The sequence below is a fragment of the Mustela putorius genome, unplaced genomic scaffold (genome assembly GCF_011764305.1).
Source record: "Mustela putorius furo isolate JIRA1106 unplaced genomic scaffold, ASM1176430v1.1 tig00003834_pilon_pilon_pilon, whole genome shotgun sequence".
Taxonomy (NCBI): Eukaryota; Metazoa; Chordata; class Mammalia; order Carnivora; family Mustelidae; genus Mustela; species Mustela putorius.
Genome location: NW_025421987.1, coordinates 6,318,659 through 6,344,738, shown reverse-complemented (window position 1 = coordinate 6,344,738; position 26,080 = coordinate 6,318,659). Strand labels below are relative to the sequence as shown.

The 26,080-nt window shown below is 41.3% G+C and overlaps 1 pseudogene; it reads left to right on the top strand.

Annotated features, from left to right (window-relative positions):
• The first annotated feature begins 2,859 nt into the window (after positions 1 to 2,859).
• LOC101679333 lies at positions 2,860 to 3,438 on the top strand (annotated as a pseudogene).
• The last annotated feature ends 22,642 nt before the right edge of the window (positions 3,439 to 26,080 follow it).

Genomic DNA, 26,080 nt, shown 5'->3' with positions numbered 1-26,080 from the left:
CACTTGAGGTTATTCTGGTGGGGAAATCAACCAAGTACAAAAGCGAAAGTAATGTCTTCAACTGAAGCAACAACATCTAACTGGCCTTGAGAGAGCACTAAGTGGTGATCCCAGAACTCAAGACCAAGGATGAGGAGTACAGTGAAATCATAAATAAAATAATGGCCTTGAATTTGTAAACATCAAAAATAGGTCAAATCCTAATTGAAGTGAGGTGAAATCCAAAATAGGTCAGCATATATGGACTAAGACAGAGGCTCTAAATCCTAGGGTGTCTATGGGAGGTATCACTCCCACATGGTTCTCCCAACTCCCTGTTCCCCGGGTTAAACCCTTGTGTAATTCCTCCTCCTGGAGTACAGACCGAATCTGGGATTATGAGGAGATATCAATCTTATGATTAGTTTACATTAAATGACAAAGGTGAAGGTGAAGAGATTTTATAGATATCCTTAAGGTCCGTAATCAGTTGGCTTTGAGTTGATTAAAAGAGACATTATCCTGGGTGGGCCTGACCTTATCAAGTGAACTCTTAAGGCTGGCCTTCAAGCAGGAAGTTGCCATGTTGGGGGAAGGCCTAGGAAAGGAGCCCTCTGGCCTGTGGAACGTACCCTCCAGGAGCTGAGAGTAATCCCCGGCCAACAGCTTCCCAGAAAATGGGGACGTGAGTTATACAGCTGCAGGAGGGTGAATTCTGCCAACAACCAGAGGAAGCCTGGAAGCCAATTTCCCTAGTTGAGCTCCCAGATAAGGGTGCAGCCAGCCAACACCTTAATTTCACCCACGTGAGACGCTCAGCAGGGAACCCAACTAAAACATGCCAGATTCCAATCCTCGGGAACCGGAAGATAATAAATTTAAGATTGCAGGATGCTACGTTTGTGGCCTTTTGTTATGCAGCAGCAGAAAGCAAATATACCGCCAAAGGCCACAGCAAATGGTGCGTGCCCCCTTGCGTGCTAGGAGATCGTAGACACTGGGCAGGACCTGCCACGTATTCTCGCTGTTCTATTTGCCTTGGGTGCCGTTATCGTTGACTTGAGCTTCGTGTCTAAATAGCCCTTTGTCTACCTATCTTGTGTGCACACCTTCTATAATTAAATGTAATAAATGTTTTTCTATTCCCATCTTGATGATGATGCAATGATCTCTACAAAGGATTTGCATGTTAATTTGTTTTGTCCTCTAAGGTAGACTCCTAAACCCCAAAGCCTGGCAGATGCTTTTCTGCTCGGAATCCCAAGTTGCACTTATAAACAGAATAAGGAGTAGAAGAAATTAGAGACCGGCAACGGTGAGATTTAAAGTTCCCGGGGGAGCGGTAAACCTAACAGAAAACCTGCAGTTTGTCTGCGTAATCACACAGACCATTTAGATCTGGGGGTTATTGTTTAGTTAGCTCAGAATTATATAGAGGCCTTAAGCAATCTTATTTTGGTGATTTCGGAGTCCACAGTGGTATATTTCTGTGTCATTGGATTGCAGCCGGAATCCAAATACACTGCAAGATAGACTCACAACCCTCTATGTCATGGCAGTGCCAGCCCCAAAGCTCCCCCCTATTCCATCCAAAGACAGATGGACAACAAACGTCCTTCTGTTATTGGTACACAGCTCAAATTGAATGGGGTTTATCAGGATTTTGTATCTAATCCCTCTTCTTAAGGGACTCTGGCTGTTAGCTTTGGCAGACAAGAGAAGGGGAACCAGCTGTTTGAATGCTGGAGGGCAGAGTTCTTAAGTTAAAAAACTTTTTTAATGACTTTCGTTTTCTTGCACTGGCAGGTGACAATCTAAGCATGAGCCTTTCCGATCAGTATCGGTGGGTATGAATTATGAATTAATCTCCATAGCCAAGCCCTCCCCCCCTCCAGATACACCCAACATGTGCCAACTAAATCTTTAGTAACAAGCCTCTCTGTGTTTTTCACCCTAGAGAATAAAGCCAGTATGAGAATTTCTGAATAACAGTGATAAAAAAAAAAAATGTATTCATGAAGTAGAACATTTTTATTTTAAAATTTCCATAAAAGGCATTCTCCCCTGGCATGGAACATCCGGCTTATGAACGTACTTGCAAAGCCTCCAGCTGTTTCTCTTCATTTCTCCCCCATCAATTACAACCAACATCTTAAAAAGGCACAATAGGATTTTCCCAAATAATCACCAACACATGATGAAATTACCTCTCCAGATCTAAAAACTCCAGCAAAGAATTCGGAGGGGCTTACTATCTCATTTGCTAATAGTGCCCTATTCAGAGTTACCTACAACCGCCCTACAGTCAGAGCAATAATTTTTTGTTGCCACACTCCGGGGGTATCCAGTTATCTTAACAATTGTCATGAAATTCTGAAAGAAAAATTAATTTAAATCTGCTCTCGTAAAAACAACAATAAAAAAAATGACTAACATGTATCCTGTTATCCTGAGGAAAACAGAATGGGAGAAGTCCTAAATCAGAAATAGAAAATAAGACATCATAATTGCAAAGGGTCTGGCTGTTCTAGACTAAGGCAATGACTCCCAAACATGACTGTGCATAACAATTTGCAGAAAGAGGTTGAAGATGCATATTTCCAGGTCCACACCACATCTTCTGAATCAGAATTCCTGAGGTAGAACTGAAGATCTGCATTCATACAGCAGTCGCCAGGTATTTCTGATGGAGCTAGATCGTAAATTGCAGTTCAGGAACCACAAAAATTAGGAGCTGTATCAATACATCTCATTGATTAGATAACATTAATTCTAGTGTAATCTCGAGAACAAGCTATTCTAATCACTTAAAATTAAAAAGAGAGACTTTCGATCTGAGCCCTTGCATTTAACTTCCCATTCTCCCAAATTCCCAATGGAATGACCAGAGGAATTCGAAAATCCTGGAAAATCTGTTCAGCTTTGAATATCAGGAAAGGAAACCAAACTCCTGTGGGAAAAGTCAAGGCATTTCTGCAGAATGTATCACAAGCAAGACTGGATTGGGAGACATCCCAGTCACTCCCACTAAAGCCCTATCCCTTCCTGACACTCAGTTCCTGTCCCCAGCCCTCGCCGCCCCCCCTGCCCCCCCTTCTCCTGCTGCAGCCTTCCAGCAGGTCCCCTATCCAGAACCTCTACTCTTCCCACCCCTCTCCTGATGCAAGGAAGGGGGACGGTCTCTTTCCTGGTGGCACTGAGGATTACAGCCATATACGAATTTAACAGAGAAAAAGCAGGAAGACCCTTACTACCATCCAGGGAATCGCTGATGATTTTGATAAAAAGAAACTAGTGAAGACGTTTAAGAAGAAATTTGCCTGCATTTGTCCTGTGCTTGAACATCCAGAATATGGAGAAGTAATTCCACTATGGGGTGATTCGCGTGAGAACATATGCCAGTTCCCGGAAGAGACTGGATTGGCTAAGGACGACCAGCTGAAGGTTCATGGGTTTTAAGTCTTTTGGCTCATGGAAGCTTAAGTGAGGATTTCCTTGCAATGAGTAGACTTGCCCTCTGTCCCTTGTCACAAGCTGTAAAACCTCACAGCTTGTACACTGTATACATTTGGGGTCTGCTTCTAACTTGACCTAGTGTAAATCCTTCCTGCAATAACTGAAAAGAGAAAAGAAAAGAAAAGAAAACAAAGACTGGGTTGAGAAAATGGCTGGCAAGCTCACAAATCACAAACCAACCCTAAGCACAGAGCAGCACAGGGCCTGGAGGAAAAAATGGACATTAGGACAATGGAGGGTTTGGGAGGGAGGCTGCAAATCTAGAGCTAACAAGGATGAGATTACTCTGCATAGTTGGCTCCCATCTTACCCTTGAACTGGAGAAGAGGGGCAGGGCCACAGCTGGCCTCTAAAGAGACAGGCTGTGCCAGTTAGTGAACAGAGACATTATCCCAGCCCACAAAGAGGGAACAGACTCTCTTTGGCATGGGGCAAAACTCCCTGATGTGGCTGGCCCGGGCTTTCATTCACAACCTACACTGCACAGAGAATTGCCCTGTCCTTTGTCAGTATACAGCTACAGTAGAGCTAACTCTACCTTCTTCTTCTCCTTCCTTTCCTTCCTTCCTTCTCTCCTTCCTTCCTCCTTTCCTGTTCTTCCTTTCTCTCTCTCTTCTTCCCTCTCTCTTGTCGTTTCCTCTTTCTTCTTGATTTAGACCAACACAGTCCTTGAAGGAAATCACACAAATCTCCAAGTATGGAAAAGCTTATCATCTCCTCCCCCACCTTACTTATCCGGTCACTCCCTCATTCCCTATCCTACCCAGGCATGCTTATTCCTAAGGATAAGCAAAGAGAAAATTATAATATAAAGATTAAGTAGTTTAAAAGAAGACAATCAAAGTGAGTAGGCAGAAAAAATATGCCCTTCTAGAATGGCTTTATTAGTGAAAGTTAGGAAAAACCACAAAAAATCTCTAATGTGTATTTTCTAAAAGATCCAAAAGACATTTTATCTACTTAATAAAAAGCATGAAGTTATAACCTGGGAGCAGGAAAACCTGCTTTGAGATGAAAAATACAACCATCAAGTTTTCTCATGCCATGGAGTTTGTGAACACAAGATGAGATTCTGTAGAATAAGAATCAAGGCATGAGTAAAATAAGCTAGAGAAATTCTTCCAGAACTTCTAGGAAGAGTAGAAAATGTTGCCAGAAAAGTTTAAGCCTTTAGAAGACAGATCGAGGAAAGCTAAAATAAGTTTCGTAACAAGTCTAAAAGGAAAGAATTTAACAGATGGAGTAGCAAAAGTAAAAAAAAAAAAAAAGGAAAGGAAAACAAAGACTAAGTGAGGGTGGCCAAAAGGTGCAAACCTCCAGGTATGAAATAAATAAGTCATAGAGATGAAATGTGCAGCACCATGACTATAGTTACTAATACTGTATTGCTTATTTGTAAGTTGTCAAGAGTAGATCTTCCAAGTTCTCATCACAAGAAAACAAATTTGTAACTATGTATAGTGATGGATGTTAAAAAGAATTAGTGTCAAAAAATGGGCAGAAGATATGAACAGACACTTCTCCAATGAAGACATACAAAGGGCTATCAGACACATGAAAAAATGTTCCTCATCACTAGCCATTAGGGAGACTCAAATTAAAACTACATTGAGATACCACCTTACACCAGTTAGAATGGCCAAAATTAGCAAGACAGGAAACAATGTGTGTTGGAGAGGATGCGGAGAAAGGAGAACCCTCTTACACTGTTGGTGGGAATGCAAGTTGGTACAGCCACTTTGGAGAACAGTGTGGAGATTCCTCAAGAAATTAAAAATAGAGCTTCCCTATGACCCTGCAATTTTACTACTGGGTATTTACCCCAAAGATACAGATGTAGTGAAAAGAAGGGCCATGTGTATCCCAGTGTTTATAGCAGCAATGGCCACGGTCGCCAAACTGTGGAAAGAACCAAGATGCCCTTCAACGGACGAATGGATAAGGACAATGTGGTCCATATACACTATGGAGTATTATGCCTCCATCAGAAAGGATGAATACCCAACTTTTGTAGCAACATGGACCGGACTGGAAGAGATTATGCTGAGTGAGATAAGTCAAGCAGAGAGAGTCAACTATCATATGATTTCACTTATTTGTGGAGCATAACAAATATCATGGAGGACAAGGGGTGTTAGGAGAAGGGAGCTGGGGTAAATTGGAAGGGGAGGTAAACCATGAGAGACTACAGACTCTGAAAAACAATCTGAGGGGTTTGAAGTGGCGGGGGGACTGGGAGGTTGGGGTACCAGGTGGTGGGTAATAGGGAGGGCACGTATTGCATGGAGCACTGGATGTGGTGCTAAAACAATGAACACTGTTATGCTGAAAAGAAATAAAAAATAAATAAATAAAACAAACAAACAAACAAACAAAAAGAATTAGCGTGGTGATGGTTCTGAGCTATATGCATGTATCAAATCAAGATGGTGTCCGCTTGAAACTAATACATTGTTATTTTTCCAAAAAAATGTAGATAAGAAGAAAAAGCAATAGAAAATAAAATTCATCTATGCTGAAAGAAAGACATGTGACTCCAAAGAGAGTGGACATAGTCATTAAAACAGACTTAAATTTGAAACAGTCTGATCAAATATTTAAATTTCAAGCCTAAAGAAAAGATTTTACAAGCATCAACACAGTGGGGTGAAGATAAGTGATTTACAAAAGAAAAATATAAACTTTCAAGTTGGCACCAAACTTTTCTGGCAATACTGAATGGCAGAAGATCATGGAGGATTGTCTTCAGAGTTTAAGAAACCCATTGTATTATCCAAGAATCCTATATCCAATCAAGCTCCTGCATGGAGAAGAGGAAAGAAAAGATGAAATGTAATACCTATGCAGATTTCCAGAAAAATTACGAAAAGAAAGTGGCAGCTGATGGAGATAAAAGTCAAGATCAGAATCCTAAGAGGGAAGGGGCACCTGGGTGGCTCAGTCAGTTGAACATCCAACTTCTGATCTCAACTCAGGTCTTGATCTCGGGTTATGAGTTCAATCCCTGGGCGTGGAGAATTTTTCAGGGCTCGAACTCACAACCCGGAGAGAAAGAAAGAAACCTAAGAAGAGAGAAGACAGTATATAAAAAGAGGTAGTGCTTTTAGCATGGTTAACATGTACCAAGCAAAAGTGCTTTACATTTAGTAACCCAGCAATACTTAAAAGGTAAAATCTATAATGCATTCATAAAAGGTATAAATTTTATGTGCTATATACAAAAACACTTCAGAAAAACAGCAAAATCCAGTGAGACAATGAAAAAATTGATAAAGAATAATCATGGAAAGGAACATTTAAAGGTTTCTTAGTCTCCAGTCATTCAAGACAAAAGTCAAGCATATAAAACAATTGGATATTGTATTAATGTGTTAATTTACTAGATAGCAAATTGTAAATTATAGTAATATAGAAATAGGTGAGACAAATTGTGTTTAAGGACACTGCCTACAGAGCCATACAACATGGATTCCAAATGTGTTTCCCCCACTTAGCTAGCTAAACTTGCAGCAAAATACTTACAAACTTTCTGCCTCAGTTTCCTTATTAGAAAGTGAAGAACATAACTGTTGTGATGATTAAATATATTTATATATATGAAATACTAATAACGGTGGCCAGCTTATTATAGGTACTCAATCAATATTAATTGCTACCACAATAGCAATCAACGATAGTATACATGGAATTTTTTAAAAAGATTTTATTTATTTACTTGACAGACAGAGATCACAAGTAGGCAGAGAGGCAGGGAGAGAGAGAGGGGGAAGCAGGCTCCCTGCTGAGCAGAGAGCCAGATGCAGGGCTCGATCCCAGGACACTGGGATTATGACCTGAGCTGAAGACGAAGCTTAACCCACTGAACCACCCAGGTGCCCCAGTATATATGGAATTTTGAACTTCACTGACAGAATGTTCTTTCTTTCCAAAGATATCTTAGGGATATTTACAAAAAATCACAACTCAATGTGCCACAGAAAACTCAATAAATTATTAAAGGTAAAAATTGTATGAATTACGTATCTAAACACAATAAAATTCTAGGAATAAATGGTAAACAAACAAAAAAAAGTCAGTCTACAAGGAAATTTTAAAACCTGCTCCTACATAACTCCTGAATAAAAGAAGAAATCAAAGTGCATTTATAAATTCTCTAGAATATGACCCCATGACATGTCTGTACATTAAACCTCGGTGATCATGGTAAAACAAGAAAACATTTAGAATACAACAGCAAAGAACACCTTCGTGACTTTAGAATAAGCAAGATTTTTTTAACAAGAAAAAAAAGCACCTCTTCAAAGGAAATAAAAATGTAATACACAGGATGATATTAAGATCACAAAACTACATCAAAAAGACACCATTGAGACAGTGAGCAGAAACCTATAGAAGATACGATATGCATATGTAACAAAGATCTCATATCCAGAGAAAATAACTTTTAAAACTCAGTAAGGGGGTGCCTGGGTGGCTCAGTGGGTTAAAGCCTCTGTCTTCTGCTCAGGTCATGATCCCAGGGTCCTGGGATGGACTCTCTGGGATTGGCTTCTCTGCTCAGCAGGAAGTCTGCGTCCCCCTCCCTCTCTCTCCACCTGCGCCTCTGCCTACTTGTGATCTCTGTCTATCAAATAAATAAATAAAATCTTGTGTGTGTGGTCACATCACAAAGGAAGATACCAGAATAGCCAGTAAACTCTGGAAAAATAGTAACTTTGCTAATCATCAGAAAAATGCAAATTAAAGTCACAATATGAGGCCATTACACATTTACTAGAATGGCTAGAATTAAAAAGGACATTCAATACCCAATTTTGACAAGGATGTAGAGTAACCAAATATCCCAATTATTACTGGTGAGGGTGAAACTGGTACAACCAGTCTGGAAAACTGGTTGGTACTATCTACTAATGCTGAACACATATATTCCAGGTGCATTTCCAAAGAAAATGTATCTAGATGTTCACCAAAAGGCATCTACCAGAATGTTCACAGTGGCACTATTTAAGAAACTCTGTAATTAGAAATGATCCAAAAAAAAAAAAAACACACACCCAAAAATAAATTATCCCAATGTCCATAAACAGTAGAACAGATGAGCATATTGGGATGTATTCACAGGATGGAATATTATATAGCAATGAGCATGAATAAATAATATCACCGATAATATTATAGCTGAAGCTCATAAACAATGTTGAGCCAAAGAAGTTACACAGAAAGACCGTAAGTATGTTTCCATTTATATAAAGTACAAAAAAGGAAAAATTAATCTATCATGTTTAAAGTTGAGATATTAGTTACTCCTGAGAGGCTGTAACTAGAAGGGAGAGTTCTGGGGAGCTGGGTACATTTGATTTCTTGATCTAGGTGCAGGTCTCACAGGTTTGATCAGTCGTGGCTGGTTATATGAGTGTGTTCATCGAGCTTTGGGTACCTGGATGGCTCAGTCAGTTAGGTGTCTGCCTTTGGCTCAGGTCATGATTCCAGGGTCCTGGATGGAGCCCCTCATTGGGCTCCCTGCTCAGCGAGGAGTCTGCTTCTCCCTCTGCCCCTCCCCTCACTTGTTGCTCGTGTTCTCTCTCTATCTCCCTCAAATAAAAAATAAAATCTTAAAAAAAAAAGAAGAAGTCATTGAGCTATACAGCTATAGCATGTACTCTTTTCCCTATGTATATTAATTATCCTTCAACAAAACATTTAAAAAATTTTATAGATTGGGTCCAAATTGTACTCAGGAAAATGCACAGCATTTTATGCTTAACAAAAGAATACCACTCAAGAAGCTATAAAAATAACAATAAAATGAAACTAAGAAATAGAAGCAGAAAAGGGAAATTAATGGAGATTAAAAACTGTAATTTAATGAATTGTAAAATAGGAAAAGACAAAATTGATTTAAAAAATTCCAAGCACTAGTTATTTGGAAAAAAAAAAAAACAAAAACAAAAAACAAAGAAGATAAACAAAGTTCTAGAGCTCCTAAATGAGGAGGAAAAAAAAGGCAAAACCTAAATTTGAAACACACCAAGGGAGAGAGGGGATATTATTATAGATGAGTTTTTCTCAGCGGTTGGTACTATTTATATTTGGGCCAGGCAATTCCTTCTTGTGCAGGGGGCTCTCTTCTGCTCCGTAAGATGTTTAGCAGCAACCTTGGAGTTTCCCACCTAGTTTCTGTGGGATGACCACCCCCAACTATGACATTCAAAAATGTCTCCATACCTCACCACCTGTCCTCTGCAGAAGCAGGTCACCCTCAGTTGAGAAGCACCCGCCATAAACTGTATTGTGAAAGAATTTTCTAGGAAAACATGCACTGTGAAAATTGATTGAAAATGTAGTACAGGGACGCCCAGGTGGCTCAGTCATTAAGCCTCTGCCTTCAGCTCAGGTCATGATCCTGGGGTCCTGGGCTGGAGCCCCACATCAGGCTCCCTGCTCAGCGGGGAGACTGCTTCTGCCGCTGCCTGCCACTCCCCCCACCACACTCCACCCCCCACTTGTGCTCTCTCTCTTTCTCTCTCTCTCTGACAAATTAAAGAAATAAAAATCTTTTTTTAAAAAAAGAAAGAAAATGCAATAGAAAATCTCAATAAGCAAATAACAAAGACATTGAAATTTTTGTTAAAGCCACATTATCCCCCCAAAATGCCAATTCTGCACTTTCTATGCTGTTACATTACTTTGTCTGTCTGTTCATTCCCTGGTAATTATTGCAACAGACCATTCCTTTTAAACTTCTAAGAACTAGACCATTCTTCTCCTATTTAGAACGTTACAAAGAGGACCCACGCAGTAGAATATAATGAAAGTTACATATAGGATCCTTCTTTCTTCCAGGCATAGATAAGGCACTTCTCAAATGCAGTTTATGACCTGTTTCAGGGGAGAAGGGCAAAACTGTGGGAGGTCACCATGACCTTCCAGCTTCTGCCATTTTTCTCAAACTCGTGAAGCTTAAGATATTCACTATGCCAAGGTGGACATTTAGGGGGCAGTGCGTCCTGAACTCCACCAAAACCATTCTGTTCAAACTTCTAAATAGCCTTCGCATCTAAACTTTGAGCGAAGGCAATGTATGACCAAAGAGAGAGAAAGAACAAAAAAGGCAATGCAGATATTCCAAAGCTAAAAATAAATCCTTGCAAGAGTAGAGGTGTACAATCAAACTTACACACACACACAAAGAGTTCCATTACCTCTTTCTCTTCCAATAAGCTTCTGTGTATGACATCCCAGCGAGCGCGTGTATACGGACTTGTTCTTTACAAGCAGGAAACCTGAGAGGGAGATGAACCCTGAGAGACTCTAGACTCTGGAAAACAAACTGAGGGTTTCAGAAAGGGGGGATGGGGTGGGGGATGGTAGCAGGGTGATGGGTATTAAGGAGAGCACGTGTTGTGATGAGCACTGGGTGCTCTACACAACTAATGAATCATTGAACACTACATCAATAGCTAATGATGTGCTATATGCTGGTTAATTGAATATAATAATAAAAAATAAATAAAAGCAAATAAAAGCAGGAAAACTACTTCTCTACAAACACTGGTTTGTTGATTCATTTTCTTGACTAAAAGGTCAGCTCCAAATGGTTGCAGGAGCTTAATAAATAAGCACGAAGTGCGAGCTCCCTGAGGACAACTGTGTCTTATTCAGTCATATTTTCCAAGAGCTTCAGGAATAGTATAGGCAGGCAAGATTGCCTACGTTTAATTGAGAACATACTCTCAAGACCAACGGGCACGCGGTCCCTCAGTGTCCATCCACGCGGCAAAACTGTGGGAAGAATAATAGGTCTCAAAATTGCACACTGGAGGGTTGTTCTGGGACATCAAAGGACAAGAGCCTAAAAATACAGTCTCTCCTCTGAATGCCATTTGCCTCAGGTCAATAATATGCAGAAAATACGATCATCGGACAAATGAATATCGGCTTGCCTCCAACCACAGCACAAAAGGAAAAGAACGATAAGACTTGTCAGTAAAAGCATTCTCGGTCCAGATGCACTGCTTCTCGGAGGCTTTCTTCCATGCCCCCCAGGGTTGTTCATTTTATACATTCCAGCAACTGCTAGGATTGAGATGTTCTGAAGTGGGGGAGAGTGTATAGGAAACATGGCCCTTATGATTTGTCAGCTTCTTAAAAGGCACTGTATTTCCTGGACAAACAAACTGAGGACTCTGACATGCTCCCGATATTTTTAAAGTTTTGCAGTTCATCTGTCAAGTTGTAGACTATACCAGACCCCCAAATTCCCTTACTTCTTCCTCTCTTACCCCAGGCTTGACTTTCATCTCAGATCTAGTTTCAACGGTCCATTGCCTTAGAAGCCTGGTAAGTTCATTTTCATGTTTATTAAACACTAAAAATAAGTGAATCACTCTGCTAGATGCTTTACATATTGTACCCAATGTAACCTTTAAATAACAAGTCAGGAAACAACAAATGTTGGCGAGGATGTGGAGAAAGGGGAACCCTCCTACGCTGCTGCTGGGAATGCAAGTTGGTGCAGCCATTTTGGAAAAGTGGGGAGATTCCTCAAAAAGTTAAAAATAGAGCTACCCTATGACCCAGTAACAGGCACTACTGGGTATTTACCCCAAAGACACAGATGTAGTGAAAAGAAGAGGCACATGCACCCCAATGTTCATAGTAGTAATGTCCACAATAGCTAAACTGTGGAAGAAGCTGAGATGCCCTTCAACAGACAAATGGAAGAAGAAGATGGGGTCCATGTATATAATGGAATATGACTCAGACACCAGAAAGGATGGATACCCACCATCTGCACTGACATGGATGGAGCTGGAGGAGATTATGTTGAATGAAATAAGTCAAGCAGAGAAAGACAATAATCATATCATTTCACTTACTTGTGGAGCATAAGGAATAGCATGGAGAACATTAGGAGAAGAAAGGGAAAAATAAAGGTGGGGGGAACAAAAGGGGGAGATGAGAGACTATGGACTAAGGGAAGCAAACTGAGGGTTTCAGAGCAGAGGGAGTGGGGGGATGGGTTAGCCCTGTGATAGGTATTAAGAAGGACACATATTGCATGGAGCACTGGGTGTTATACGCAAACAATGTATCATGGAACACTGCCTCAAAAACTAATGATGTCCTGTATGGTGACTAACATAACATAATACAATAAAAATAAATAGTCCTCCTGAGGCTTGTGTCTTTATTCTTATTTGTAGGTGAGGAAACTAAATGTCAGAGACCAACTGACCGTCTCCCCCCACCCCCACTAGCCAAACCAATGCAGAACTGCATAGTGGAGACCTCATCAGAGTTCATGATCTCTCCGTTGTCCAGACCTACCTCCATGTTGACCCCACCCATGGAGTTTTCAGATGGCATCCTCTTTGTAAGATCTGGTCAGATGGGGTTTCGTTCTCCCCATCTCCCCACCTCCTCACCCACCCCCATCCCCAGTAAGAATTCCAAAATAGGAAAGCAGTTTGCCTTATTCCTTCCATGTCCCACCAGATGACCCAGCCTGAAGCCAGTCCGACCAGGAGCAATGTAGTACAGTGAAAAGCTCTACGCTCTACGCTAGCGGAGGTATTGTATGACCCAGATTGCTTCTACCCCAACTGTAATTGGCTGTATAAACTGTGTCCCATTGTTCCATGTTCCTAGCCTCACATTCCTCATCTCTAAATGAAAAGGTTAACCCTCCAGTTCCATAGGATATTATAGCTCGATCTATAATTGAATTTCTATGGAAGTAGGTATATTTCGTGAATTTCTTTAAATTAGCATTTAATCAGTAAATTGCAAAGTAGGGACAGTGCCCATGACTTAAAAAAAAAAAAAAAAAAAAAAAAGAAAGAAATCGTAGTCTCTCAAGTACACTCCAATATCATTTGGATTATGTTCCCAAAAATCCTTTTTTTTTTTTTTAAGGAATCCCATTATTTTTTTAAAAGCCCTCATTAACATGTTTTTGTTTATGATTTAGCATTTAAAACGTGCTGTTGCCCTATTGAAATTCCTTTACTCAAGACCTAGGAGAGAGTGGATTCCTTAAGATGTTCCAAGTACAGCAACACTTTCGCGATCAGGCAGTAATAAATGGAGAATGACAGAGAGTGCTGACCATGGTGCATTTCATGGTGAGAATGGTAAGGACTTAGCAGCTTCCCATTAAATTAATGAGAAACCCCAGCCTTCTTGGCCAGCGGGAGTGAGCAAGATAATGGAGACATCTGAACACCTCTCTACCACCCTGGGATGAAAAGCAAGATCAAAAGGACAACTAATTCAGTTAAGTGTTTGGCTTTCCACACAATTTATCCCCCAAATCGGGCTGTTACTGCATTATTCCCCGAGGTTACTTTTCAGAAATCAGCAGCCACTGAAATAGCCTTTTAAAGGTATTTTAGGTGGCGTGCACCCTTCTTCCCCGAACAAATAGGAAATGAAAAGACCGGGAATGCCTCCGGATCTCTCACACTGTCCAGTGATTTTACGTCATGGTGTGCTTGCTTTTGCCATCTGCAAATCTTTGAGCTGCTCTGTGAAGGAAGACATCGCAATTAGTTAAAGATAAGTAAATAAATAAACTGGGATCTAATTGTGGGTTTTTCTCGAGGAGGAGTGCAAACATCAAAGACATATTGGATTAGGAATTAGGCAAGTTTTGCTTCTCACAGCCTGTGCAGCAGCGGGGAGTGACTCATTCAGTCTTTCAAGGCCTCAGTGCCGTTGTTGGTCAAAGAACTGGTTTGACGATGTGATAGGTAAGTTTTTCCAACATTTTGAAATATGCTGCCTCTTTGAAAATGAAGAGAGAGGAGGCAGATGTGTCGGGAGCTCGTATGTTGTTGAAAACGATACTCCATGACTGACCTTTTCTTGGACACAGATCTTCTGGAAACGGGAATAGTTGTCTCTACTATGTTTTCCTGTTGAACACAAATTCTGATCCACAAAGTTTCCATTTGTGTCCTCGAGAGTGGGCATGGAACGTTCTTCCCGCTGCCACTCTTAGTATCCTTTGCCATAATTTGGATCACTTTTTCAGTCATCACAGATCGACTAGTCTGGATATAATTTGGTCATTGTTTGACATATATTGGTCCATAATTCCCTTGACCCCCTTGAAAAAAAGCCTTACAGATCACCTGGGAGGAGTTTATTTCTTATACGCTTTTTAAATATAGTTCACATAGTGACTGCATTTCCATTTTTTAAAGATGTATTTATTTATTTGAGAGAGAGAGAGTGCACAGGCGGGGGGTGGGGCAGAGGGAGAGGGAGAAGCAGACTCCCCGCAGAGCATGGAGCCCAGTGGCAGGCTCATTCCCAGGAGCCCCTGTATTTCCATTTAATAGGTGAACCCTCTATGTCTTTTCTAATTCCTTAGACTGCCTTGTCTTATCATGTCCATACCCATGAACATCTTGTGGAAGCAGGTTTCAAGAGAGCTGTTAAAACACGGAAGATATTGGGGCACCTGGGTGGCTCAGTGGGTTAAGCCTCTGCCTTGGGCTCAGGTCATGATCTCAGGGTCCTGGGATCAAGGCCCGCATCGGGCTCTCTGCTCAGCAGGGAGCCTGCTTCCCTTCCTCCCTCTCTGCCTGCCTCTCTGCCTACTTGTGATCTCTGTCAAATAAATAAATAAAATCTTAAAAAAAAAAAAAAACACTGAAGATAACTTAGAGTTTAGGATAAAAGTTTAAATTATGAAAACCTAGAACATTAACATTTCCATGAGGAAACACACAGGGACTTGCTAGACCTGTATGTTCTATAGACTTCTCAGAGATCTCAAGCCCTGGGAAAATAAATCAAAATTTAATATGAGAAGGTTCTTTGCAGGTTTTTATAAAAGTCTGCAAAAAAGAAAAACAGCAACCTTGAAAACCTACTATTTGTCAAGCACTTTACCTGCATTAGCTTGTTTTGTCTCCTATTGGCCTTAAAAGAGTTTTGATTTACAAATAAAGAAACTGAGACTAAGTAATGCTAAGTAATGAAGGCGTGCCCTTATAGCTCATAAGCAGCAGAACCAGTATTCCAACTCTGGTCTCTATGGCTCTGAAATGTTGTTCTTTCACTGTATATCACTGCTTCTCTCCCAAAAGCCTGTCTGATATTCCCCTTTCCTCTGTCTTTTGAACTTGTCTTTCTCTCTCCCTCTTTAAGCTCAAGGTGAAGGCTTTTTAGTTCAACTCTTTCCCACCTGCCAAGATTCTGAATCTAATAATAAAATACTTTATTATTAAAGCTATCATTTATTAAAAACAATGTGGACCTAAGCCCTTTATAAACATCCTCTTTTTTAATGTATGATAGGGGCAGATGTTTTAATAGGTGTTTACAGATTTGAAAACAAAGGTTTAAGGAGATGTAGCAGTTGGCCTCAAATAAAATTGTTGGTTGTTTCTAAAGAAGAACATCAATTTCTATCTGTCTAATTATAAAACTTGTATTCTTGACCACGATGAAGAAATCTAGGACTGAGAAAGAAAATATGCGGTAAGACTTCTTTTATTTCAATTAGGAAGAATTTAATTGTATTCAATTCATACCTTTAAAAAAAAAGATTTGGTTGTTGATCTTTACTCTAAAAAGTCCCTTTAACTTCTTGCTTTTCAAAAAACGACTTGTTCTGCACCTAGGAAAAACAAAAACAAAAGAACCAAACCCTATGAAATGCTCCTGGAATTATGATAAACTACTGCCATCCAGTGGCCATCAAGGGAAACACATAGCAAATATTTTAGAACCACAAATGACCATCATTTAAATATGAAAGGACACGTTGAGATTGAAGGGAAATCTTTAATAGTAAACATCTTTATGATTTTATTACTTATCCTGGACTTGAGTCATCTCAAAGTGAATAAACTGAGCCTGTGTGTATCGTGATATAAATGTTGGTATTAGAGACCTTTAAACAATTAAAAAATGCAAATGAAACAAAATGAACACACCTATGTAATTGAGAATTTTTCTTAGCTGTTCTGTAAACTTTTGGGTTTGACACAATTTATGTTAGCGTATATGTCTCAAAATCATTTTTGAAATCACATGTGTGACTGCAATGCTGGACCAGAGGATCGATGTACGCACTGAGCAAAACCAGCTGGCTGTTGGTTTTTGGAGCATAGATGTTACTGTTGAACACAGCCTCTTGAATTTTTTACTACGTGTAGATTAATGTGCACACTTCACTTTTCATTATCTGCTGGCTTTGTTTTGTTTGCATGTTTGCTCACACTTTAAAAAAAAATTTATTGGTTTATTTAAACCACTAGTGCCAAGACATCTATCCATAATGAAGGGCAAAATTATGAGTCAAAGGGACATTTGATTACTCAGTCAGCAAATATTTTTTGAGTTGTGGTGAGGTGCTGCGTATACGATCAAGGTATCATATTATTGCCTTCGAAGTAATTACTGTGCACAACAGAAAACAGAAACACAGATAGAGTGGGACATTGGCGATGTGAGCGCCAGGCATGTAACACTGACTCCCTATTTACCGGTGTCTCAGGAGGCCAGCCAGGGCTTCACAGGTGGTAACCTGGCTGTCGCCAGATGAATAACTAGAGTAGCATAATTGAAGTAAGCGCCAGGTGTCACAGCACACCTAATCACACACTGAGAGCCCCTGAGAGGCTGTCTGGAGGAAGAAACTAGTCTAAGGTGTGGTGAGGCCAGAGCAGGCAACAGAGTGGAGTGGAGCAATGTGTTTCAGAGATCAGTGGATGAGGGAACGGCCGGGAGAGGACCATAGCGCTATTTAATTCAAATCATCTGGAAAGTGAAGAAGCTACGGGTAAGTGACTTGCTAAAAATCATACGATGGGGAGTGGCACAATCAAGATGACACAGGTCTTCAGATTTCCCTCTCTAATCTATTTCGATTTATGCTAGTGCAACAGTGAATGACCTTTTTTTTTTTTTAAGATTTTATTTATTTATTTGATAGAGATCACAGGTAGGCAGAGAGGCAGGCGGGGCGGGGGGGGGGGGAGCAGGCTCCCCACTGAGCAGAGAGCCTGATGCAGGGCTTGATCCCAGGACCCTGATATCACCACCTGAGCGGAAGGCAGAGGCTTAACCCAGTGAGCCACCCAGGCGCCCTATGAATGAGCTTTTCTTGGGGTGGGGGTGGGGGGGTCGGAATGAGCTTCATGTGCGATGCAGCGAGAAAGGAAATAAAGGAGCTAATGAGAAAGACATGTGGAGGGAAGGATCTGCAGCATTCAACTAACGACTGGGCACAGAGGGACACTGAGAATGTTCAGCTAACCGAAGACAAAGGAATGAGGAGAAGCAAAAGTGAGCTCCCAGCTGAAGCTTAAGAGAGCTTTGCCTGGGGCGCCTGGGTGGCTCAGTGGTTTAGGCCTCTGCCTTCGGCTCAGGTCGTGATCTCAGGGTCCTGGGATCGGGCCCTGCATCGGGCTCTCTGCTCGGCAGGGAGCCTGCTTCTCTCTCTCTCTGCCTGCCTCTCTGCCTACTTGTGATCTCTCTCTATCAAATAAATAGATAAAAATCTTTAAAAAAAAAATAGAGAGAGCTTTGCCTGTGAGCTGCCCATGTTCATGAGAGCTACCACTGTGAATGAGAATGAGAACCACGGGGGAGGGGGACAGACTAGGAGGGCCGAGTTGCTGGATGGTTGAGGAAGAAGAGCCTCTGAGGCATGACACATTGTAGGCAGAGTTTGTTCAAGAAGCAGTTTTTGAGGGCCTAGACACAATGCCGCTTCTCGGAGACCCAAAGAAAATGGAAAGAAATGATTCCTTCTTTTAAGTGACTTAGATTCAGTTTGAAGATTTAAAAGGAAAAATGCAGAAATGGACTCTTTAAAAAAAAAAAAAATTCTGGGATAGCAGGTGGCATGGTGGGGAGACATCATGGTGCTTTGTGCCTTGACTTGTGTCTAAAGAAGCTCATGTTGGAGTTCCAATTCCGCTGCCCACAAAGCTGCCCACCCAGGCCGCTGTGGATGCTGCTGGATGTGTTGGTAGTCTCACATGTGTGTGGTTGTCCTGAAAATTTCTGGCTGAGGGAAGTGAAATAGCTTGAGTAAAATACGTCTTCTTAAAATTCTCACCAAAAATAGCCAGTCACTTGACCTGAGCGCCGTGTTTTTGCCTCTACAATGAGTGGGTTGGTCTTTCCATGACCCCTGTCAATCCTCTTCCTGCTTAATATGTTAACATTGTCCAGCTGCTTTCCTTAGTGCTCAGGAAGAGGTAAATGGAGAAAAAGATCAACATGCTTTCTGTGGGCCCGCCGATCAGGCTGGAAGGTGGGTCTCAGAAGCCTGTTGCCTTGATCAGCTGGGGTCACTTGTGCGTGGGCACTGACCTCCCACAGCTGGCCTGCACCCTGAGCCTTGTTGGTTGGTTAAAGCAAAGCACTGCAGAGGCTGACCTACCCTTTATGGCTCCTCCTCCTTACTTGTGACCGGTAAGTAGCTTCCATATCCTAATGGGTGACCTGGCTCTTTCTCTGACATGGCTGGACTGCTGTTCCTAAAGAAAGCATATGAGGGGGTGCCTGGGTGGCCCAGTGGGTTAAGCCTCTGCCTTCAGCTCAGGTCATGATCTCAGGGTCCTGGGATTGAGCCCTGCATCGGGCTTTCTGCTCAGCAGGGAGCCTGCTTCCTCCTCTCTCTCTGGCTGCCTATCTACTTGTGATCTCTCTCTATATATCAAATAAAATCTTTAAAAAAAAAAAAAAAGAAAGAAAGCGTATGAGGAGGGCACTATCCTTCTTCACAAACGTGAGGTTAAAGAAGATGGGAAGCGAGTGGAGTCAGGCCTTGCAGAAACTCTTGACCTCAAACTGGTTGAGAGAGTAGCTTATGCACAGATGGCTTTAGGAGCTCTTCTTGGCTGAAGGTAAGGAATTTATCGGGGAAAAAAAAAATTGATAGGGGTGCCTGGGTGGCTCAGGCAGTGAAGGATCTGTCTCTGTTTCAGCTCAAGTCATGGTCGCCCGGGTTGTGGGATCAAGCCTCATACTGGGCTCCGTGCTTAGCCAGGAGTCTGTTTGACAGTCTCACCCCCTGCCCCTCTCCCCATTCTTGCGTACTCTTTCTCTCTCAAATAAATCTTAAAAAAAAAAAAAAAAGAAATTAAAAAATTTGATAGAGCTATTAGGGATAGTTCAAAGAGTTAAGTTTTACTTAATGTACAGTTTAGACCCTTGGTAGATATTTTTAGTAATGGCTGAGGGATTTTGTGGTGACCACACACCCTTACGGAAGGTGGGGTATGCAAGACCCACTAAAATGTCACAATGTTAGCAACCAGTGAGAGGATTTTGCTCTGAAGAAGTTTTACAACCTGATGGTGAGTGACTCTGCTGAAAATTAATGGGGCCCTCACACAAGTAGTAAGCCAGGTTGATGAGTTCATGAAGTCAAGAAGAATTCACAACTCTAAGATTATGCCTCTGGGCACCTACCTGAAGGTCTGACTCATAGAAATATGGAAGCTCTTTTAAAAAATGAGGGTGATTATCTCAGTTCCAGACTTAGAAGTTTTCAGGTGAAGGAAAAACAATAGCAGGTCCTGGAATCTGAGCTCAGACAGGGGTTAGGTGTCAACTATCGCAGGTGGTAGACGGTTCAAGACAAGACTTACATCTGCTTTTCTGTATAACTTTGGAGAATAGTCTGTCATTGGTGACCGTGGAAAGTGTGTCTTCTATATAATGGAACATTCTAGAGACTGACTCAAGACTAAGCCAGTTACAAGAAAGGTCACATGGGAGGACTTGAAAAGGAAAAAAAAAAAAAACAGAAAGATTAGATCGGAGGGTAGAAAACACTACCACATCATCCAATAATTAAGGAGCATCTACTGTGTGCTGGACGATACAGTGAACACTGGGAAGAAAAAGAAGATGAACTATGACCCACCCTTGATGGCCAACACTGGATGTGTTCTTCAACACTAAATATGCTAACATGAGTTAGCATTTATTAAGGAATCATTCTGAGTCAGCCAGAGCTCTACATCCTCAATATATATTACTGCATTTAATCGTTAAGTCCTTAATGATTAAGGACATGTACAAGCCAAGGACTTGTACATTTAAGGAGTTGTACAGAAGACAGTTGACATAACAGGCCTGACCGCTATCCTTTGAAAAGTCTGCTTACATAGCGGGCCCTTGGCGGGCATCTGGAAACTGCATTTTGAAGGGTTCCTACCATTCCCACACCTGGTGAGGAGTGCCTAACTGCTGATGCAAACAGTCTGGCTTGTGATGGACACCTGCTTTCCTTCTGAAAGCCTGGAATTTTAGTAGACACTAGGGAGAAGGTGCCTACCTGATCAGCCCCCATTAAACCCCCCCCCCCCAGCAAGGGGTCTCTAATGAGCTCCCCTGCTGGCAAGATTTTACACGTGTTGTGCCAGCTAGTTGCTGAAGGAATTATGTGCATCGCTCATGACTCCCCAGGGAGAGGACCCTTGGAAATGTGCACCTGGTTTCCTCCAGACTTTGTCCCAGATGCCTTTTCCCTTTACATATTGTGGCTTGCTTCCTTTCACTGCAATAAAACAACCTCACGAATACAGTTATATGCTGAATCCTGTAAGTCCTTCCAGAGAAATGACATCGCAGTAGTCTGTGACCCTTCGAATCTGGGGTGGGAAGACTTGTTTGGTTGGGAGAGAGAAGAGGCAAGTGGTGAGTGATTAGCTGAAGCTGTATAACCCAAGTCCTTGCTAAAATACTACATTCTTTCCCTTCCAAACTCTGTTTTGCCTTAGGAGAGGAGAAGGAGAAACCGGTTTCTGGACGGTACTGGTCTTAACAAAGGAAAAGCATCAGCGAATGCAGTGATTCTCAAACTTGAGCGTGTGCATTGGAATCACCTGGAGGGCTCATTAGCACACTTGCGCCCCCCCCGCCCCCCGAGTTTCTGATTCAGCTGGTCTCAGGTGGGGCCAAGAATTTGCAGATCTAACAAGAACTTCCTGAGGCTTGCTGGTCAGTGGACCACACTTTGAGATCCACAGACCTACTAACCCACTGCCATCTCTGAGGGTACGTTGGCAAGGAAATGACACTCCACTTTGGGAGAAGAGATGTTTGTATCACAGGGTGCATCTTGGAATACAAATGCACAGAACAATTGATTCTGTCTATAGTTAGGTATTTGCTCATTTGTTAAATCGGGCTTTAAACCCTTGAACTCAAAAATGTTTTCCTGAATTACTTCCAGTTTGCAACATTTGTACATTGGGAGAATGTCTAGAACTAAGAATAGCTCAAGAAAATACTGGTATTCATTATTTGATGTGGATAGCTATATGTTTTGCCTGTTAAATCTTGAACTATATCATCTTTTAAGCCTCAAACATCAATCTGGTTCTTAAGCCTGTAACATTCCTTCTCACTTTGAGTATGAAAGCTGATGATGTAGAGTTCAAACAAAAACACCATAAAGTGGGATATTTAAAATGAGAATCGTTTTCCCCAGTTTTTGGTTTTGATGATTTAAAATGTATAACTAAGAGCAAACTTTGTTTCATACCTCTTTTCCTGGGAAGAAGATTAGAAGCCATGAGAACTGGCTTGCCTACTGTCCATGCTGAGGTCCATGAACAGACCTGGATTTTGTCTGGCTGAATGGGGAGAGGGAGGGGCAGGTAGTGGGGGAAGTATGATATGTTAAATCATGCCCACAGAGATCAGGTTGGTTTCTCATAAAAAGTTGTTTAATTATGGGGACTCCTGGGTGGCTCAGTCCGTAGGTTTCTGCCTTTGGCTTAGGTCGTGATCCCGGCGACCCACATTGAGCTCCCTGTTCAGCAAGCCTGCTTCTACCTTGCCCTCTGCCTGTCACTCCCCCTGCTGTGCTCTCTCTCCTCTCTCTCTCTCTGTCAAATGGATAAATAAAATCTTTAAAAAAAAAAAAAGGAAAAGGAAAAAAGTTGTTTAATTAGGAAGATTTCATGTATTCTATAAGTTGAACTGACCCTCATTCTTTTAATAGTGGATTCCTGTCCCTGATCTGAGGGTAGAACCTCAAAACATTGTTGTGATACAGTTTATCACTTAATGCTGGGTGAGTTAATGACTTCAGATATACCTTTTTTCTTCTTTTTGTCCTCTAGAAACAGAAAGTTGTTCTCAGCCCATTGCTCAGTCCCTGGCATATTTTTTTCTTGCTAAACCCCTTTCCTTTGTTTCTTTGTTTTTTTTCTCAATCCTTTTTCCCTTCCTTCCCACCACAACACTCCTTTCTACCATGGACACTGACCAATGCTCAAACTTAGACTTTTTTCCTATTTTTTTTCTTTTTTGGTGATCTGGTTTCCAACCAGATTTGTCAGCACATCGCTGGTTCTCATCTTACATGTCCTGACTTATATCTTGAGGAAATTTCTATATCTCACTAGGCCTCAGATCTTCAATGAAGAATGAGGAACGCGGTGATTAATTTTTATGTGTCAGCTTGCCTGGGCCTCCGGGTGCCCAGATATTTGGTCAAACACTATACTAGGTGTTTCCGCGAGGATGTTTTTGGATGAGATTAACATTGAAATTGGCAGACTGAGTAAAGCAGATTGTCCTTCCTAATGTGGGTGGGACTTGCTCAGTAAGGCCTGAATTAAACAAAATGCTGACTCTTCCCCAAGTAAAAGAGAATTCTGCTGCCTACGAGCTTTCAATCAGGCACATCAGCTTTTTCTACTTGATGATCTTCAAACTGGGACATGAGCTCTGCAGATTTTGGATTTGTCAGTCTCCATACTTGTGTGAGCTAATTCCTTACAATAAATCTGTTTATTGGTTCTCTTTCTCTTTCTCCTTGACTCACACAAGGAGGTTGAGCATCAGGTGATCCAAAATCTCTCAGTTGTGGAGTTCTAAATAACGCTGACCAGACAACAATGTACAAAGTGTCTTCTCAAGAATCCTTTAAGTCTTGAAATCCCAGTTTATACGGATATTCATGCTTGCAGTCATGAGATGCAACATACACCTGGCAGAACTTCAGTTCATAGAAACCCAGGATGGTTTTGGAAGGACATATCTGCAGTTAAATGAAAAGATAAAAACAGGAGCCATTCCTCAAAAGCTAAAAAGAGAGAATCATCATTTTTGGATTACCATGTTGTCTAACCTAGCTCCAAACTTAGGAAAATATTGGGAAAATGTGGTCCATGTAACCACCTCAATAAATCAGATACTACAGAGCAAGTAAACCTGACTCAACAAGGTAAGATGGGGATATGGCTATAGTCAAAGCCAAGTCCCTGTCCCCAACCTCATAAAAGTGATTCTGGAAGAAGAGAGTTCAGATCTGCTTAATGTCATTGTGTTCTGAGACGTGTTATGCATTAAATGTTTTCGTCTTCCCCCAAATTCATATGTTGAAATCCTAACCTCCAATGTAAGAGGGGGCTTTGGGGAAGTGACTAGGTCACATGCATGGAGGCTTCATGAATGGAATTAGTGCTTTTCTAAAGGGGCAGCCAGAGGGTTCTCTTGCCCACTCACCACCATCTGAGAACACAGAGAGAGGATAGCAGAACACAATCAGAAAGAAGGGTTCTCACAAGAACCTGATTGGGCTGGCACCCTGATCTCAGACTTCTAGCTTCCAGAACTGTGAGAAATAAATTTCTGTTGTGTATTACCCACATAGTCTATGGAATTTTGTTATTGCAGCCCAAGTGGACTGAGGTAGGGTGATTAGAGGAGTATGCTGTCCAGTCAAATGAGTACCTGTAGGTGTCTAAGAAACAACAAACCGCCTTGGAGGAAGTAACTACCATATTTTCTATAAGTATTTGTACCACAGACTTTATGTATAGTATCTTACATCTCTCTTTATTTATTTATTTATTTATTTATTTTTTTTTTTTTTATTTTTTATAAACATATATTTTTATCCCCAGGAGTACAGGTCTGTGAATTGCCAGGTTTACACACTTCACAGCACTCACCAAAGCACATACCCTCCCCAATGTCCATAATCCCACCCCCCTTCTCCCAACCCCCCTCCCCCCAGCAACCCTCAGTTTGTTTTCTGAGATTAAGAGTCACTTATGGTTTGTCTCCCTCCCAATCCCACGCCATTTGCGACAACATGGATGGAACTAGAGCGTATCATGCTTAGCGAAATAAGTCAAGCAGAGAAAGACAACTATCATATGATCTCCCTGATATGAGGAAGTGGTGTTACATCTCTTTTAAAAAAATCCTATTATCCTGGTTTGATAGAGGAGGAAACTGAGGCTCACAGATAAAGCAACTCTCCCAACTCACAAAGGCAATAAGGAAGCCAGGACACAAATCCAAACTCAATCTTCCTCCTTTTCTACAGCACGCTGAATAACAAATGTGGGACCTCCAAGAAAATTGTTCTAGTTTAAGGGAGAAATGGTTCAGATCTCCTTTAGAAACAGAAGAGTTACTGATCAATCATTGGAATTGGAGTTCAAACTTTTAAGCAGTTAAAAAGATTAATGAACATTTATTAAAGTCATTTTGACTGGATTGCCTCCCTCCCTTTGATGATTTTTTTATACCTCACTCATTATCTGTCCCTACCTAGCCACTGCTTTAAAATACAATAGTAATGGTAAGGAACACTTCTGGGGAGAGAATTCCAGAAAAGCAGAAAAAATAGACCCTGAAGCCTAATCTGTTTTTCTCCCATAACTTGCTCTGGAATTGATTCTGAAGCCTGTGGTATTATACAATACATGTCCAAGTATTGACATGCATTACATGTCAAATGCATGTCAAATACAAGATCAAAGACAATAGCTAGTGAACTACATAAATCAGTGTTTTCCCAAATTTTGGTCATTCTCTGTATTCATTATTTATTGTCACAATACTACTACTTAATAAAACCTCAGCAGCATAGAATAATAAATATTTGTTTTCACTCCTGCATCCATGGGTCAGCTGGATGATTTTATTGAATTCAAACCAACTCCCCGCTGATCTCGGCTGGCTGGGCTCACTCACGCATTTGCAACTGGCAGGGGACTGGTGAGGGGACGATGCCTGGGAACTGGCTGACCCAGCCTGTCCACAGCTGGGAAGACCCAGCTCAGCTTCATCGGGTCTCTCATAATCCAGCAAGCTAGCCTCTGCTTGTTCTAATTTCTTGGCAAGGTTTCAAGGAAGCAAAAATGGGTGAGTCTTCTGAAGCCTTGGTTTGGAACGAGCATCTTGTCATTCCCACCACGTTGTGTGGGCCAAAGCAAGTTAGAAGGCTGGCTCAGATTCCAAGGTGGGGAAATGGATGGGAGGAGTGATAGCATCACACTTTCAGCTAATGGGATCTATGGTTACAATCAGCCTACCACATTTACCCACCGCCTTCGTGGATTTTGAGAAAATCCCCTTACCTTCTCATTAACGTGTTATTCATGATGTCCATGAATGTGTCTGTTACAGACAATAACACGTCTGTTATTCATGATGTCCATGCCATAACCATATTCATGAAATCATGGGTTTCATATTACTATTTATGTGCACTAAAATCATAACTATTAAATAATGGGAGGGGGTAACACACCACATACCAGTTAAAATTCTCTCAGTGAAACACATTGAATTA